Source organism: Gorilla gorilla, chromosome X, assembly GCF_029281585.2.
Source record: "Gorilla gorilla gorilla isolate KB3781 chromosome X, NHGRI_mGorGor1-v2.1_pri, whole genome shotgun sequence".
NCBI classification, from domain to species: domain Eukaryota; kingdom Metazoa; phylum Chordata; class Mammalia; order Primates; family Hominidae; genus Gorilla; species Gorilla gorilla.
This window is the reverse complement of record NC_073247.2, coordinates 66,005,884-66,025,579: the sequence shown is the minus strand read 5'-3', so window position 1 is coordinate 66,025,579 and position 19,696 is coordinate 66,005,884. Positions and strand designations below refer to the sequence as shown.

Sequence of the window (19,696 nt, the reverse complement as noted above, 5' to 3'; positions counted from 1 at the left end):
GCATGTGATCTGGCTTTGGAAGCTTCAAGTGAACTATAATTCAAATTTGATTAATTAAATATCTAGTCTCTTTAGCCCTTGAGTTACAAAAAAAAATTGGGCTGCTTAATTATAAAGTACACTCCATGTTCCTAAAATTGCAAAAATGCTGTATTTATTCAGAGTCAAGTTTTAGTAGACTTCCTGACTACATTAACAGCAGGCTAAGGATATTTTTTAAAGGTATCATACAGTATACTTTAGTTTTAAAATACCCTAGGGCCTGATCCCAAGTGTTAGCCCCCATATGCAAAGTAAATTATCATATTCCCAACAAATACGAAAGTAAATATGTAAGAGAATGAATGGCAAGTGGGAAATTGAGTCTGTGAGTAAATACACAGACTAGTGTAATCAGGAAGTCTACTAAAAATTGACTCTGAATAAATAAAGCATTTTTGCAATTTTAGAAACATGGAGAGTACTTTATAATTAAGCAGCCCAATTCCTATCTGTAAATACACAGATAGGAATCATGGAAAGACAGGGAGATGTATGGAAAGACAGGGAGATGTTATAGATTTACAAAGACAATCTTGGCTCAGCTCCCTAGTGCCTACTGCTTTCCTCTAAAGTTTCCTCAGACTCATAGGATTTGAATAGGGGGCATCCTAAAGGGCATCAGTGTCACAGGTATGCAAAATACTTTTTGCAGCCTATCCTTATCTCTAACTACTCACACAGCAGAATCTGTGCTTCATCCAAACTTGTCTACTCAGAGGTTACACATCATGACCACAAATATTATCAACTTTCTACTAAGTGTCAGACCATGTACTAGACACCAAGAACATGGTGCTAAAATAACTAAAGGAGTATAATTGGACTGTTTATAACACAAAGGATAATGCTTGATAGGATGAATACCCAATTTTCCATGATGTGATTATTACGTATTGCATGTCTGTACCAAAATATCTCATGTACCCCATAAATATACACACCTACTATGTACCCACAAGAATTTAAAAATGTTTTTAAAAGGCAGACATATTTCCTGTCTTCATGGAACTTATAGTATAGCAGGCTGACTTTGGACCATCCCTTGTCCCCACAAAAATTGCCAATCTCTCCTTTCTGCCCTTGATAAAATTTCATCTTCAAAAATGTAGCTCAAGCCTTTCCACCTCCTTGAGGTCTTTTCCAACCATCTTGTCCACTCTAATTGGTTTTAAATCTGGATTCCTGGAGCACCAGGTATCTTCCCTTCATGTTGGGCATTCTTCATTGCCTTGTATACCTATTTCTTTATGGGCCTCACCCACCGAATTGGACCATAAATATGTTTACAGCACAGATCAAGCCATATTCATCCCTTATCCTAGTGCTTGGCATGGTGCCTGGCATGTAGTAAATGCAACAGATGGTATTGTTGCTGCTGCTCCTAGTTAAGACAGTATAATATGTAGTGTGTGTGTGCGTGTGTGTGTGTGCATGCCTGTGTAGTGACAGATAGAAATCCATGGCCTTTCATGCATTTGCACCCTTACATGTATTGCCCCCTTACCCTTTTGTCTGGTTAATACATAGGCTTCTTTCAAAAACAAGTGAAATGTTACCTCCTTTCTGAACTAAACTGTTAGCTCCTTGATGGCAGGGACCATAGTTTATTTACGGTAGAACACTTGGAGTACAAAAGTTGCTAAAAAAAAAAAAAAAAATGAAACCACCAGGCCGGGTGCGGTGGCTCACGCCTGCAATCCCAACACTTTGGGAGGCCGAAGCAGGCGGATCACCTGAGATCAGCAGTTTGAGACCAGCCTGGCCAACATGGGGAAACCCCATCTATACTAAAAAAAAAAAAAAAAAAAATTAGCTGGGCGTGGTGGCAGATGCCTGTAATCCCAGCTGCTAGTGAGGCTGAGGCAGGAGAATCAATTGAACCCGGGAGGCGGAGGTTGCAATGAGCAGAGATGGTGCCACTGAGCTCCAGCCTGAGAGACAGAGCAAGGCTCCCTCACAAAAAAAAAAAAAAAAAAAAAAAAGCAAAAAACAAAACAAAAAAAAAAACCACCACGAAACCACCGATCCTCCACATAATAATAGGAGAGACTTCAGTCACTTTGTTCCACTAGAAAATTTGCTGACACTGATTTTCACATGTGCTTTCACCCGATTCTTCCTGTTTGTGTTACAAAATCCCCAGGTATTTGAGTATCAAATGAAGTAATAATAAAGTATCTGGCATTAAGTAGATGCTCTATAAAAGCCCTCTTCCTCTATGTTCATTCATTGCATGAAGAAATATTGACTGCCTAACATGTGCCATGCACTATTTTATGCTCTGGGAAAAAAATGCATCAAACAATAACAAACAAAAATCCGAGCCTTCATGAACCTTACATTCCGATAAGGGGAAATAGGCAATAAACAAAATAAATACATAATGGTCATAAACTGTCACATTTAAGAAAAAAAAATGAAACAGGCAATAAAGATTAATTAAGAATGTCAGGGCCGGGCGCAGTGGCTCAAGCCTGTAATCCCAGCACTTTGGGAGGCTGAGGCGGGCAGATCAGGAGGTCAGGAAATCGAGACCATCCTGCCTAACATAGTGAAACCCGGTCTCTACTAAAAAATAAAAATAAAAATAAATTAGCCAGGCGTGGTGGTGGGCACCTGTAGTCTTAGCTACTCGGGAGGCTGAGGCAGGAGAATGGCGTGAACCTGGGAGGCAGAGCTTGCAGTGAGCTGAGATCGCGCCACTGCACTCCAGCCTGGGCGACAGAGCGAGACTCGTCTCAAAAAAAAAAAAAATGTTAGGGGTGCGTGGGGCTGAATTATTTTCTATAGAACCGTCAAGGAAGGCTTCTCTGAAGAGACAATATTTGAATAGAAATCTGAATGAAGACAGGGAGTAAGCCATGAAAATATCTGGGATAAAGGGAAGAGTGTTAGAGTATAAGTGAAGGCAAAAGTCTTGTGGCAGGCATGTGTTTAGCATGATTAAGGAACATCAGGAAGGGCTTTTAGATGAGACCATAAGTATTTGCTGAATCCAAACCCATTTACACACTATACATGAATGTTCTATGATGTACAGATATATATATATACATACACACAAATATATATGTGTGTATATACAGATATACACACACACACACACACACACACACGTGGATCTTTAAGTGTTATGGGTTAAATTGTGCCCCACCAAAAGATATGTTGAAGTATTAACCCTCGGTAACTGTGAATCAGGTTTATGAGAATTTTATACCAACAGAAACACTGCCAGTCTGGGCTGAAAAAGACAGAGATGAGAAAAACGCAGGAAGAATAATTTCTTGTTTTCTTTAGTTAGTTTTTTTTTTTTAATTTCCAACATTTATTTTAAGTTCAGAGGTACATGTGCAGGACATGCAGGCTTCTTACATAGGTAAATGTGTGCCATGATGGCTTGCTGCACAGACCATCCTATCACCTAGGTATTAAGCCCAGGATTCATTCAATATTCTTCCTGATGGTCTCCCTCCTCCCACCCCTCACCTTCTGACAGCCCTTAGTGTGTGTTATTCCCCACCCCACACCCATGTGTCCAGGTGTTTTCATCATTCAGCTCCCACTTATAAGTGATAACATGTGGTATTTGATTTTCTTTTTCTGTGTTAACTCGCTGAGGATAATGGCTTCCAACTCCATCCATGTCCCTGCAAAGGACGTGATCTTATCTCTTTTTATAGCTGCATAGTATTCCATGGTGTATATGTACCACATTTTCTTTATCCAGTCTATCATTGATGGGCATTTGGGTTGATTCCATGTCTTTGCTATTGTGAATAGTGCTGCAATGAACATATGTATACATATATCTTTATAAAATAATGATTTCTATTTCTCTGGGTATATACTCAGTAATGGGATTGCTAAGTCAAATAGTATTTCTGCCTCTACATCTTTGAGGAATTGCCACACTGTCTTCCACAATGGTTGAACTAATTTCCACTCCCACCAACAGTGCAAAAGAGTTTCATTTTCTCCAAAATCTCACCAGCATCTGTTGTTTCTGGACTTTTTAATAATAGACATCCTGACTGGTGTGAGATGGTATCTCACTGTGGTTTCGATTTCCATTTCTCTAATGATCAGAGTGATATTGAGCTTTTTTTCATATGTTTGTTGGCCACATGTATATCCTCTTTTGAGAAGTGTCTATTCATGGCCTTTGCCCATTTTTTAATGGGATTTTTTCTTTCTTTTGTTTTAATTTTATTTTATTTTAAGTTCCAGGATATGTGTGCAGGACGTGCAGGTTTGTTACATAGGTAAAAGTGTTCCATAGTGGTTTACTGCACCTATCAACCCATCACATAGGTATTAAGCCCCACATGCATTAGCTATTTATCTTGATGCTCTCCCTCCCCCTGCTGTCCCCCTGACAGGTCCCAGTGTGTGTTGTTCCCCTCCCTGTATCCATGCATTTTCATTGTTCACCTCCCATTATAAGCGAGAACACGCAGTGTTTGGTTTTCCGTTCCTGTGTTAGTTTGCTGAGGATAATGGCTTCCAGCTCCATCCATGTCCTACAAAGGACAAGATCTCATTCCTTTTTATGGCTGCATAGTATTCCATGGTGTAATGTAGCACATTTCTTTATCCAGTCTATCACTGATGGACATTTCGGTTGATTCCATGTCTTTGCTATTGTGAATAGTGCTGCAATGAACATACGTATGCATGTATTTTTACAACACAATGATTTATATTTCTTTGGGTATATACCCAGTAATGGGATTGCTGAGTCAAATGGTATTTCTGCTGCTAGGTCTTTGAGGAATTGCCACTCTGTCTTCCACAATGGTTGAACTAATTTACATTCCCACCAACAGTGTAAAAGCATTCCTATTTCTCCACAGCTTTGCCAGCATCTGTTGTTTCTTGACTTTTTAATAATCATCATTCTGACTGGCATGAGATGTTAACTCATTGTGATTTTGATTTGTATTTCTCCAATGATGAATGATGTTGAGTTTGTTTTTGATATGTATGTTGGCCACATAAATGTCTTCTTTTGAGAAGTGTCTATTCATGTCCTTTGCCCACTTTATAATGGGGTTGTTTTATTCTTGTACATTTGTTTAAATTCCTTATAGATTCTGGATATTAGAACCTTGTCTGAAGGATAGATTGCAAAAATTTTCTCCTATTCTGTAGGTTGTCTCTTCACTCTGATGAGAGTTTCTTTTGCTGTGCAGAAGCTCTTTAGTTTAATTAGATCCCATTTGTCAATTTTTGCTTTCATAGCAATTGCTTTTGATGTTTTTGTCATGAAATCTTTGCCCATGCCTATGCCCTGAATGGTATTGCCTAGATTTTCTTCTAGAGTTTTTATAATTTTGGGTTTTAGAACAAAGCTGGAGGCATCATGCTACCTGACTGCAAACAATACTACAGCCAATAGTAACCAAAACAGCATGGTACCCATACAAAAACAGATACATAGATCAATGGAACATAATAGAGATCTCAGAAATAAGGTCACACATCTACAACCATCTTATCTTTGACAAACCTGGCAAAAACAAGCAACTGGGAAAGGACTCCCTATTAAATAAATGATGCTGGGAAAACTGGCTAGCCATATGCAGAAAATTAAAACTGGACCCCTTCCTTACACCTGATACAAAAATTGACTCAAGATGAATTAATGGGATTTTTTCTTATAAATTTAAGTTCCTTGTATATGCTGAATATTAGACCTTTGTCAGATGCATAGTTTGAAAGTATTTTCTCCAGTTCTGTAGGTTGTCTGTTCATTCTGATTATAGTTTCTTTTTCTGTGCAGAAGCTCTTTAATTAGATCCCATTTCTCAATTTTTGCTTTTGTTGCAATTGCTTTTGGCGGCTTCATCATGAAATGGTTGCGTGTGTCTATGTTCTGAATGGTATTGCCTTGATTCTCTTCTACTAGGAATTTTATAGTTTGGGGTTTTACTTTTAAGTTTAGATGTCTAGCATGGCCGAGTAAGTTTTCTTTGATTATTCCCTCAAATATGTTTTTCAAACTTTTATATTTCTCTTCATCATCAGGAACACCAATTCTTCTTAGGTTTGGATATTTAACATAGTCCCAAACTTCTTGGAGGCTTTGTTCATTTTTTAAAATTCTTTTTTCTTTGTCTTTGATGGACTGGGTTAATTCGAAAGTCTTGTCTTCGAGCTCTGAAGTTCTTTCTTCTGCTTGTTTAATTTTATTGCTGAGATTTTCCACTGCATTTTGCATTTCTCTAAGTGTGTCCTTGATTTCCAGAAGCTGTGATTGTTTTTTATTTATGCTATGTATTTCACTGAAGAATTTTCCTTTCCTATCCTGTATCATGTTTTTGATTTATTTAAGTTGGACTTCACCTTTTTCTATTGCCTCCTTGATTAGCTTAATGACAGACATTCTGAATTCTTTTTCCCGCAGTTCAAAGATTTCATCATGGTTTGGATCCATTGCTGGTGAGCTGGCAGGATATTTTGGGTATGTTAAAGATCCTTGTTTTGTCATATTACCAGAATTGTTTTTTTGTATCCTTCTCATTTGGGTAGACCATGTCAGAGGGAAGATCTGGAATTCAAGGGCTGTTGATCAGATTATTTTGTCCCACGGGGTGCTCCCCTGATGTAGTGTTCTCCCCCTTCCCCTAGGAATGGGGCTTCCTACAGTACAGAGGAACTGTAGTAATTGTTTTTGCTCTTCTAGGTCTAGCCACCCGGCGGAGCTACCACGCTCTGAGCTGGTACTGGGGAGTTTCTGCAAAGACTCCTGTGATATGATTCATCTTCAGGTCTTGTAGCCGTGGATACCAGCATCTGCTCTGGTGGAGGTAGCAGGGAAGTGAAGTGGACTTGGTGCAGGTCCTTGGTTGTGTTTTTGTTTAGTGGGCTGGTTTTGTGTTGGTTGGCTTTCAGCCAGGAAGTGGTGCTTTCAAGAGTGCATTAGCTGCAGTCCTATAGGGAGGAGGCAAACTTGCCCTAGAGACACCTGGTTAAGTATTCAGGTTTCTCAGGCAGCAGGCAGGGCCACAGAGCTCCCAAAATATTATGACCTTTGCCTTCAGCTAGCAGGTAGAGAAAGACCACCAGGTGGGGGCAGAGATAGGCATGTCTGAGCTCAGCCTATCCTTGGGCCAGGCTTGCTGTGGCTGCTGTAGGGGCTGGGGTGTGGTTCCCTGTCTAATGGTGTTATATTCCCAGGGGGATTATGGCTGCTTCTGCTGAGTCATACAGGTAGCCAGGGAAGTGGGGGACAGCTGGCAGTCACAGGCCTCACCCAGCTCTTACACAGCCTGCAATCCTAAAAGCGGGTTTCACTTCCCCCATGCCCCCCCAACATCACTGAGTCTATTTCAAGGCAGCCGGTGACCAGGGCTGAGAACTTGCCCCAGACCACGAACCTCCCTGTTGAGAGCAAGCAGGCTCACAGCTTTTCAGTGTCTCAGGAGTTTGCAGCGGTAATCCAGTTCCTTCAAAGGATCTCTGGATTTTCTTGGCTTTCCTGGTGTGTTCCTGTGGTAGTTCTTGGGAGCAAAAGTTCACGAAGTGAGTCTCCACACACTGCTCTATCAATCTGACCAGGAGCTGCAAGCTAGTCCTGCCTTCTATCCACCCTCTTAATCTGAAAACTCCATTGTATTTTGGGAGCAGCTAACTTTTTTTCTAGGTTTCACAGGTCCACAGAAGAGAGAAATTTTGCCCCAGGATGGACCACACCGTGAGTCTCATCCTTCCTTATGCAGATGAAGTAGAAGATGAGTTTTGGGACTCTTTGAGTTGATTAAATTTAGGTGAGATTTTTAAGACTTAGAATTGATGCCGGAATGGGTTAGAACTTTTGGAGATGTTGTGATAGAGTGAATGTGTTTTGCCCATGGGAAGGGCATAAATTTTGGAGGGCCAAAGGAAGACTGTTTTGGGTGGTAATGTGACCTTTAAAATGATATGCTGAAATCCTAGCCATCAGTACTTGTGAATGTGACATTATTTGAAAATAAAGTCTTTGCAAATGTAATCAAGATGAAATCATTAAGGTGACCCTAATTCATTATGACCGGTGTCCTTATAAAGAAGAGGAAAGTGACAAGTGAAGACACACACACACACAGACACATACACACACACACGGACACACTCATATACACACAGACATAGCCATGTGAAGAGAGAGACAGAAATTAGAGTTATACTGCCACAAGCCAAGGAATATCTGGACTTACCAGAAGCTGAAAGAGACCAGGAAGGATTCTTTCTAGAGGTTTTCGATGGAGCATGGCCTTGCCAATACTTTTATTTTTTATTTCAGGTTTCTAGCCTCAAGAACTGTGAGAGAATAAATTTCTGCTGTTTTAAGGCATCCATTTTGTGGTACATTTTACAACATCAGAAAACAAATATGCCAAGTATTCATTTGTGTGGAGATATATCTTTATGAGTTTGCATGTATCAGGATTGGATGGCAATTTCTGAATGAGCATGTATATCTCTGTCTGGGTACCTATATGCATGATCTACATATAGTTGACCAGGAACATGAAAAATGATGTATAATCTGCCAGAAAGTCTCAAGCTAGGTAGATAATTTCCCCAAACTCATTGATTCACTTATTCCCTCAACAAGTATTCACTGGGTTCCTTCTATGTTCTAGGCACTGGGGACAATCATGATTAAGATATCCTTAGACTGCTGAGTCTAGCGCTATGGGAACCCAGAGGTAGAAACAACTTCCTTTATCTACTTACTTTCTGGGGCTCCTGTTATCTCTCTAATCTTATTTCCATTCAAGGAAAGATAGTGAGAAGCTGAATTACTAAATAATACAAGAATACTTATAAAAGAGAGTTGCGACATTTGAGACTGTCCCCTTCCTAATTTATGTGTTTAAAAGCAGCATGATCTAGTACTTAAAGGCAAGGGCTCTGGTGTTAATTTTGTGTTGAGATCCCAGACGACAAATGCTAGCTGTGTGACTGAAAGCAAGTTATTTAGTTAACTTCTCTAATTCTATATTTCTTCATTTGTTAAAAGAAAAGGTGGGGAGCAATAATATTTCATAGAATTGTACTGAAGAGTCAACAAAATAATCTTTATACAGGGCTAACACAGTTCTGGGCACTCAGAAGCCAGCCCTCTTCTGACCCTTGAATACTCAAGAAAAAGCTCTTTTGCTTGAGTACTTTTTCCACTATATGAGTGTACTGTTTCCCGCTAGCAGAAGAGTGAGTAGATGACAGGGTGTGAAATACAAATTTAAGATTCCCAAGGTCACTCTCTATTTAAACCCACACAGTTTATAAGGATGATATTTCCTGACTTTATTTTGAATTAAAACGGGATAACTTTAACACACCATCATGACCATTTTAGTATGTAGGTCTTGTCAAGAATTTAGAATAGTGTCTTGCACTTAGTAATTGCTCAATAAATGTTAATTATTATTGCTATTTGTGATAAATACTGCCTTCACCTGCCAACTAAAGAATTGGATAAAGGAGACAGGGGATCCAAAGTAAGAAACCCATATTCATTTTATTGGAACTTGAACTGACTTTATCAAAGAGGAAAGGGAAAGAAAACAATGTTTGCCTAGATTCCAAATGCTCCAAGTGAAATTACTCTTCCTAGGAAGTTGCTTCATTTTGGCTCTGGGTTCTTCCCATTTCACTTTGAAAAATGTAGACTCTCACTCTGGAAATAAGCAACTCTTAGCTTGAGGAAGTCAGGATAATTCTATTCTATTTATAAAAAGCAAAGCAGATTCCTGAGGAGGCAGCAAGACTTGAGCAGGGAGATTGGATTCCTTTGGAAGAAATCTATCCCAAGATCTTGAAAGTGGATAGCTTCAGCCAGATCAGCTTACTTTGGCATTTTGGAGGGTAGAAGAAGCTTCTCTCTCAACATTGTCTAAGGTTAGCAATCTCTGCAAGCCAACCTCTGACAACAGCTCTAAGGAAACTTTGCTGAGAGCAAAACTTCAAATATCAACTGCTACTTCAGTAAGGAGTGTCAGGAAGGGAACTTTAAAGTCACTGAAAAAAAATCATTGATACAAGAAGTATCCAAAGCCTTAGCAGGGAAGCATAAACCTTGGAAAGTTCCTGGGAGTAAGGGGACCCACAAAGGGGAAACACAGTTAGCTAATCACTGTCACTATGTGTAGTTCTAAAGCCCAGGCATTACATTTATAAATGCAACTCTTGCTAATTCTCTAGGCCTGGGCACATTGGTATCAGCTCCTCTCCCCATGACTTCCCTCTTTTCCATCCATGCCTGTTACCCTTTGAGAATGCACTCACCAGGCCTCACTCACTGGCCTTTAGATCATTATGATGATGAATAAGATAATTTTAAGCCACTGAAGGAAGCCCTTTGGACTTCAAAGTGCAAAAAGAAAATTGGAGAAGGCTGTTATGGCAATTTTGGCCTCAAATTGCTTTATACAGTAGTAGGAATAGATTCACTACAGGAAAGGACTAGGCCACTGGGAGCACAGTTAACCCTACATATTCTCAAAATAGCAGGACGTAGCCTGGCAAGCATATCAAGTAGGCCAGGGCTACAGTGGGCTGTGAAACTTCCAAGAGAACACAAGAAGTTACTACAAAGTGGGTAGGGCCAAAATAATATTTCGTACAGGGGACACATTTGGAAATATCTGCTCTGTACATAGTGACCACCTTATAACTCCTCTTTGATTAGCAAAGGTGTTCCAATAGCTTATATTACATGACCCTAGCTTCCTGACCAGAGCTGGTTTATCTAGGTATAAGTAGCTGGCTCAAGCCTGGTCAATCGGTGAGTGTCCACTTCCTTGTGATTTGGGAATTGGAACAAACAGAACCAGTACCTGTTCATGTGACCGAACTGTAACTTATAAACTCGAGAGATGAGGGAGCTATCTCTTGCTCACTATGTAATATAATTTGCTAAGAGAGAAGAAATAAGCAGATATGCCAAGGGAAGCATATATAAGACATAGAAAGAAAATCACCTTAGGTTGCTGACAACTTCCCATTTCCAAAACCCAGTCCATTCCTAAGATCCAGTCACATTGCTCTTGTGTTTAAGCTAGCTTCAGCTGGTTTACACCCTTTGCAACCAAAGGATATTAATGAATAAATAACATGTATAAAGGGGAAGCTGCTGCTTCAGCTTGTGTTAAGTGTCACCATGAGGCAGTATAGGCCCAGTGATGCCACACATTTCAAGTTTTTCAAGAAAACTGTGAGCTTATTTTATGTGAAATCATCTGCCTTTTACACACTGGCAATTAATTCAAATTTTGAAAAGAACATGGCTCAAGGCAAGTACATCTGTGGCCTGAATGTGGCTTGTGAACCCTTGAGTTGTGACCTCGGTCAGCAAAATCTGTCTTACATGTTACTTCTTAGATCTTTCATCTATTTTTATCTTTTTCATATGTACCCATTTGTACATTGCATTACACTGCTTAACAGGACCCACAGTTACTGACTCACTTTGATTCTATTTCCTTTTTTGGTCTTACTGACTAGTTAGTTCAATATTTCATAATGATTAAAAATGTAGATTGTATAGCCAAACTATCTGCATTCAAATTCAAATTCTACAAATTATTAGCAGAGTATTCCCAGTTTCTTTACAGCTATTGTCAGAGGTTTGGGGTACTGGAGTTTCCCCATTTATCAAATGGATATAGTAAATTCAATGCTTAGAGTAGTACTTGGTACATTTATTGCTGTATTATTAAAATTATTATTATTGCTTTGACTACTCTGACTAGTAATCATTTCTACCAGTCCAGACTCCCACAAAGTACCAGTCTCATCCCTTCTCCCTGATCAGCAATGATTTTTGAGTCCTAAGGTTTCTGTCTACCTTCCGGTCCCAGTAATTTTTCTGGTCTTTATTGACTGACCCTCAGTGAAAAAAATCCCTCTAATTTCTGTGTACAGCACTGAAAGCAGCTGTTTATGCAATCTCTAATGTTTTGGATAGTAAAGAATAGCTTTCGGGTACAGTGTTCCTCATATCGTGCTTATAAAAAATAAGAGACTCTTATTTATGGTTGATTCCTGGGTTGTGCCTACTTTTCCAGTCTTTTTTCCTGCCACCAACTTATGTGTCAGCCATAATGAAACACTATTTCCTGAACATAGCATATCTCTGGTGTCTCCATTGATTTATACATAATGTTCCTTCCATCTGCCATGCTCCTTCTTTCTCAACTTGTGTATGTTGAAAACTCCTATTTATCCTTCAAGACTCAAATATCATCTCCTCTAGCAAGTCTTCTCTGACCCTCTAACCCCACAAATCACCCACATTTTACTTGCTCATATTAATAACTTTCTCACTTGGCAAGTTTGCCAAAACTCCTCTCCTGAAGTTGACTCAACTTTCCTCTAACCCTCAGTGTCCTTATCTAAAAAGTGAGCATAACTATTGTGAATTTTCTTAGTATGGTCCATGGCATATATTAAGTAATCAAGAAATATTAGATGTTAGCTAGAGTTTTGTCTGTCTCCCAGCTGAGCTTCAGGGCAAGACTGAGGTCTCAGATTTTTGTATACCCAGGCTGTAGCACAGAGCTGACTACATAGAGGGTTCTCATGGCATATATATTGAACAAATAAATGGGATGAATAACTGCTGCTTCCCCATTTCAAAAACCATCTGCCTTACATAAGTGGAAATGGTTAATATATATGACCAGATTTAATTAAACCAAAGCTGCAGATCACATTTGAGTTATTATTCTTGTAAAAATGTACTCTGAACCCCTTTCCATGTTCTCTGTCCATTACATATGTATCATGCCATCACTGACCAGCAAAATGTTCCCAGCTCAGAGAGTTATTCCTAAGTTCAGCTTTCTAATGAACAAAATATAGGCCATTTTAGCATTAGGAGGCATTAGCTAGATAATATTCTTTGAAACTTAGCTATTTCCCTGAAACACTAGGAGAAAGAATTTTAACCTTGCTGTTTTTCCAGCCACTGCTTTTACCCCATATGTATTGCCACCACAAGAAAAAGTTATCTTAAACTCACGCTTTCTCTAACTCTACCCTGTTCTTCTCCAACCCACATTATGTTAATGCCCATTACTTGCCTCTGGTAATAAGATTCTTCCTGCCTGGAATAACCTTTCCCCTCTACTCTGTATTCATTTCCGAGGGCTGCTATGACGAAGTGTCACCAACTGGTTCGCTTAAACGATGGAAATTTATTGTCCCACAGTTCTGGAGGCCAGAAGTATGAAATCAAGGTGTCAGCAGGGTTGGTTCCTTCTGAGGGCTGTGAAGGAAGAATCTGTTCTAGGCCTCTCCTTGGGTTGCAGATGGTTGTATTCTCCGTGTCTCTTCACATCATATTCCCAATGTGTGAGTCTGTCTTTGTATCCAAATTTCCCTGTTTTATAAGGACACCAGTCATATTGAATTGGGGCCCACTTAATTTAATAAAGTTAAAATGATCTCATAAAAAAATAAAATGAGATCATTTTAAATTTTTACCTCTATAAAGACCCTGTCTCCAAATAGTCACATTCTGAAAAACTAGGAATTAAGACTCCAACATATATTGGGGAACACAATTCAACCCATAGCAAAGGACATACAGATTGGAGGCAGAGAGAACAATAAAGGAGCTATTGTAATAAGCTAGGTCAGATATAACAGCCTTGAATGTAGTAGAGAGGCAAGAAGGCTGAAGATCTAAAGAGAGAGCGCTGAACATGACAGATCATTAAGTAACTTTGGGAAGAACAGTTTCAGTGATGGTTTAAATGGAAACTGCACAAAATAAATGGGAGTGGTAATTTAAATGAGTTCAAAGAAAGATTTAGAGAAGGGAAAAAATGTGCTTGTAAGCTTAAGATTAGGTAGTATGGCATAATAGTCAGGCACAGACTTCATACACTTGGGTTCAAATCTCAGCTCTGCCACTTACTAGCTGTGTAAGCTTAGGCAAGTTGCTTGATTTTGCTGTGCCCCAAGTTCCTTAACTGAACAATGAGGAAAATAATAGTATCTACTTAATAGGACTGCTGTGAACATTATGTACATTGATATCTGTAACGTGCTCAATAGAGGGGCCTGATACAAAGGAGGTCTTCAATATATGTTAGCAATGTTAGGTGGATAGGGCTGAATGAGTGGGAAAATCAAAGAATAAGAAGAAATTTAAGAAAATAAGAGAGAAGGAACCTAACTGATGAAACAACTTAGAAAGTACAGGAGAGGATGGATCTCTTACACTTACTAGCTGTATGATCTTGGATAAGGTACTTTCTTTCCTGTGCCTCAGTTTTCTCAATTATAAAATGGCAATGATAATAGTGTCTACCTCACAAGATTATTGTGAGGATGAAGTGAAATGATGCATGAAACATGAGTGCTGAAATTAAAGGAAATAATGCATATAATTTAAAAAGCCATATACTCTAAAACAGTGATTGTAAATTCTGCAGTAGGGAATGGGAATGAGGATTCTGATATGGGATGGGAACAGGCATATTCCTTCTCCACCTTTCACAAACAGGGCACAGTGAGCCTCTGTTACTAATAGGAGTGTGTTCTATTCCTTAGGTGTATTGGGAATGAAAAAAAATGAGAACCTCTAACCTCTAAGGTAGTAGTCCTCAAACTTCAGTGTGTATCCAGGTCACCCAGATGGTGTATGAAAAAAAGTACTGATTGTTTTATCACAATCAGTATGAGTTTCTGAATCAGTATGTCTGGGGTGGGGCCTGAAAATCTGCATTTCTAAGAGGTTCCCTGGTGATGCTGATGCTGCTGGTCCAAGCACCATACTAAGAGAACCTCAACTCTAAGCAAGTGGTTCTCAACCTTTACTGCACATTAGAATTACCTAGGGAGCTCTTTTAAAAATCCATCTTCCAAGCTGTGCCCCAACCAATTACATCAGTATCTCTGAGGATGGACAAAGTTATCAGTATTTTTTAAATATCCTCAACTGATTCCAGTGTGTGGCCAAGGTTAAGAATTGTTTTAGGGGAAGCCTACCCTAATCCACAAGTCTCCCTTTACACACACATCTAACATGCACACCTACCTTATCTCTAAAAGGGAGTCGCAAGGACAAGTGGAAATTTCAAGGCCAGAAATGAATGGAACTTTCAATGTATGGAACAGAGGGGTTAAAACTTTGTATTTGTGTGACTTGTTCTTGTTCTTAGTGCATTGTCCTGTTTGGACTTCCTTGGCTTTTTTCTTCTTTCTCTCAATTCCCTTCCTCTCACTCTTCTCTCCTTCTGAGTTCCCTGAGGCTAATAAGGTGTTTTATACTTAAAGCTCCCACTGGGAAGGACTTGGGGGAAGCACAGTGCACAACTTAAAAGGAATCATGTGTGCCAGCAGGATGGAAAGTTTTAAAAAAGGTTTCCAAGCAAATAATTTTCACAATTTCTTGACAAAGAGTGCTACAAAATCTTGTAATATTTCCTTAAAGCAGATGAGACTTTTTCTAGTGCTAATAAATTTATTGTAATATATTTTGTTGAAGTACATTGAAGAGACTTTTTGTATTTAAGTATAGTTGACCCTTGAAAAGCACAGGTTTGAACTGCATGGGTCCACTTATACATGGATTTTCTTCCACCTCTCCCACTCCTGAAAAAGCAAGACCACACCCTGCTCTTCTTCCTTCTCAATCTACTAAACATGAAGATGGCAAGAATTAAGACCTTTATGATAATCCACTTTCACTTAATGAATAGTAAATATATTTTCTCTTGCTTACAATTTTCTAAACGTTTTCTTTTTTCTATCTTACTTTATTATAAGAACACAGTATATAATATGTATAACTTACAAAATGTATATTAATTAACTGTTTATATTATCAGTAAGGCTTCTGGTTAATTGTAGGCTACTAGTAGATAAGTTTTGGGGAATCAGAAGTTATATATGGATTTTCAACTGTGTGGGGTCAGCATCTCTAACCTCTGTGCTGTCAACAGTAGTTTCAAGTGCATTTGAAACCTTCTTCAGATATTTATTTTATAAAACAATGGTTGGTATGAAATTAAATTGTATTAATTGACATGAACAAGTTAGCAATAAGTTTACTAAGTTTTTCTTAAAGGAGCATTAGATTCCAAACATAAAAATATAATCCATCTTGATTGTATAAGATAAATAATTCAAGATTCATTCTCTTTAATGCAATAGAATTTCAAATAGAATGATTGTTATTTCTTTTTTTACAAGTGACTTCCTGTCTCATTCAGAATAAAAGTCAAAGTCTTTACAAGTTCCTATATGATCTAGCCCCCTCTATCTCACTGACCTTATATCCCGCACTCTTCCTCTTGTCCACTCCAGTGATACTGACCTTCTTACTATTCTTTGAACATACCATGCCTTTGCACTTGCTACTTCCTCTGTCTAGAACACCCTTCCCTCAGGTATTCTCATGGCTGGCTCCCTCACTTCATTCAGATATATTTTTTAAAATCACCCCAATTCCACATGCCCTGTAGCTTTTCTCCCATCTTATCCCCACTCAACGTATATGTTCATTGTTTTTTGTTAGTCCCCTCCACCAAAGCCTCCTCATTAGAATATAATCTCCAAGAAGGCATATTTTCCCCAGAGTCTTGTGTGGTGATGATACAGAGTAGATTCTCAGTATGTAATTGTCAAATGAATGAACGAATGAATGAATGAATATAATAACACAGTGTAATTTTGTGTCAATACCTTGCTCTGTCACAGTTCCCTACCCTGGACCGCTGAGTAAGAACTAGGAAGGGACTCAAAACAAAGGAAATTGCAGAGCACCGGGAACTGTGGCATTCCATTGACCAAACAAAAACCTACAGAGTGAAATATGAACCCTAAAACCTCAAACATATTTTCATCTCTTCGACCTGTGGAGTATCATTAGGCTCTATCCACAGTCCTGCCACCCTCCCTGTGCAGATACATAAGAGAGACAAATATGTAAGAGATGTCACTGGTCCATAAGAGACCCTTTCTAACAAGTTTCTGCCACACCAGCTCTTCTTTTAACAGTGGAAGGGAGATGGTGAAGCCCTCTTTCCCAAAACAATCTCCCTTACTGGACATGGATAACGCCAAAGTGGCATTAGCTTTCCTACTGAAGTTTCCTGCTCTTTCCTCTCTGCATGCCATTTTGATCTGAGTTCCTATTTCTTCTAGCTGGAATTCCCAGTCACTTGGCTTTGAGCATATGGACACCTGGTACTGAACAGAAGACAATAAAAGTGAACCATTGAGCCATTCATGTAAGAAATGTTTCATAAATGTTGGAATCAAATTCAACATTTGTCTCCATATCCTGGGAAGGCTACTAATCAGTTAAAAAGGGAGTCATTGACAACACTCTGCATGGCCTTGACATTTTACGCAAACCTCGCAGCAGTGTGATCAGCCACAGGCAATGCACCTGGCATTCAATAAAATTTGTAGAATGAATTTGTTCAAGATACCTGCACTGCCATGGCGCCTTTCAGGAAATGGAAATTTTCCCTTTGAGCTAAAACTGCAGTCAACTGGCTGCAGTTAACTAATGTGTAACTTGGCAACATTGCCCACGGTGCACCTCCTAAGAATCACACGGATATAAGAACCAAGTCTGGAAGCTGGTCTGAGTAAGAAAAAGCTGTCCTCGCCACACAAATTCCTTCCAACATAGAGGTACTGCCACCCTTCTCATAATTGAATTTCCAGTTAAATAGTGCACTGTCCCTTTAAGAAGCCAGGCAAGATGGAGCCCTCCTAGCTCACAGCTAGAGGCTTCAGGCAACCTGATAGGGTTGCTGCAGGGTGATAAAAAGAAAGAATGCCAGGAGGGAGGAAGTCGAGGCTCTAATACCTGGAGGAGAAATCAAGGATCCAACCACACAGCCATCGAACTGAGCGCGCCTGTCCCGCCCGTGGTAGCTCCCCTAGGCTCTAAAGCACCACCTCCCTTACCCTCCCCTTCTTACCAACCCCACTCTGCTCCACCCTGAAAGGTTTTCCTTGAAAGAGGCTATTTCGCCGCCCAGAGAGGGTGATAAAAGGAAGGTGGAGTGGGAGGTGGCAGTTGGTAAGGCAAAATAAAAGGAACTTACTTTCGGATTCTGCGCCTCCGAAGGCATCCTCTCCTCCCAGCCCCGGGGCCTGGGCCGACGGGGCGGGGGCGGGGCCGGGATTGAGCTCTTGGACCCGGGGTCCTCACTCCCTCGGACTACACAGGTAGTTGAGTGAAGAGTTAGGGGGAATGGGCACCGACTAGGGCCGGTGTACAGTCTATTTTAATTATCTCAAGGGAAGGCAGAAGAGTGTAAAGAGTGTTAGCCAGGGGAAGGAGTGGAGGTGAACTCTAAAACCTTCCTTTTCCCTACTTTCTAGTTAGCTTACCTCCCCCGGCATTAGCAATATCAAGAGCAATGGTTTTCTTTTTTCTTCCTTTTGGTATCTCTCAGCTGCCAGTCTCGACCCCACCCAGCGGCTCCACCCCATCCACTACTACACCATTCTGTCAATCACCAGCCCCTTTAAAGCCGCATCGCACAACTTGGTTGTTCGTTCCACTTAGGCTGGCGGACATAGTCTTGGTCCTTCCGACCTTTTCAACAATACCCCGGACCTTTCTGCTGGATTTATGAAGCTGAGGTTGTTTGCTAGTGGCGGCCTCCCCGCCCCCTTTGTCCTGGAGCTTGAATACTGGGCTGCACCCAAACTTCTTCCGGCAGGGGCAGGCCCCGCCACACCCCACCGCATCTCTTTTCATTACTTTGTTTCCGGTAAAACTGGTTCCCTAGGCTGCCAGATCCCTAAGAAAGTTTCTGCGACGCCCCCTTGGCGCCGCCCACGCCCATGCAGTCTTTGGACTGAAGTGGCTACAACAGCTCTAGAGTTTCTGGGGACTCTTCCTTCTGCCTTTCCTGGGATGCTCAGTCTTCTCCGTCTCTCATCTGTGTGAGTCTGCATGTTTTTGACTAGAATGGGGAAGGGGAAGGGAGAGAGGGTGGTGATTCCCAGAAATGTGCCTTATGCCTCTAATTCACCCAAACAGCAGTCCCTTACTACCGCCCCACCTCATAACTAGGCAGCTCAGAGTCAGAGAAGGGCCCTGAGGTTCCATCCCACAGGTATAATTGGAACTCCAGAATGACCCATGAGAAATCATGTTTAATGCCATCCCCCCTTTCAGTTAATGACAATACCTGGTTGCTTAGGCCAAAAATCTTGGAGCCATCCCTGATTCTTCTCTCACAAGTCTCATCCAATTATTGAGGAAATCCCGTTAGCTTTGTCCTAAAAGTGTGTTCAGCATCTGACCATTTCTCACCCTTTCCACTACTACTACCCTGACCCTGATGCTGACCATCACCATCTCCCAAATGGATGGCTAGAAGAGTGTCCTCACTGGTGACCCTTCTTCCACATCTGCCCTGCTAAAATCTGTTCAACAGCCAGCAAACAAATAGTCTTTCTAAAAGGCAAATCTGACCAGGTCGCACCTCTGTTTAAAACCTTTCAGTCATTTCCCATTGCAGTTAGCATCCAGATTGTCTTATATTATCAACAAGGCCCTCAAGATCCACCTGTCCCCTGCCTGTCTCTTTGACTTGATTTGTAAACACCATGTTCACACTGCTGTAGCTATGCTGACCTCCTTTTCATTGCAATATATTAAGATCTCTCTCACCTCAAG

The 19,696-nt window shown here is 40.3% G+C and overlaps 1 long non-coding RNA gene across 1 annotated transcript in view; it reads right to left on the bottom strand.

The window, feature by feature from the left end:
• The window catches only part of LOC129530150 (uncharacterized), a 304,176-nt gene extending 285,414 nt beyond the window's left edge, over nucleotides 1–18,762 (bottom strand). The window contains exon 1 of the long non-coding RNA XR_008675697.2: nucleotides 18,108–18,762. This is a non-coding gene — a long non-coding RNA (uncharacterized lncRNA). The remainder of the gene's footprint in view (nucleotides 1–18,107) is intronic.
• Nucleotides 18,763–19,696: the final 934 nt, after the last annotated feature.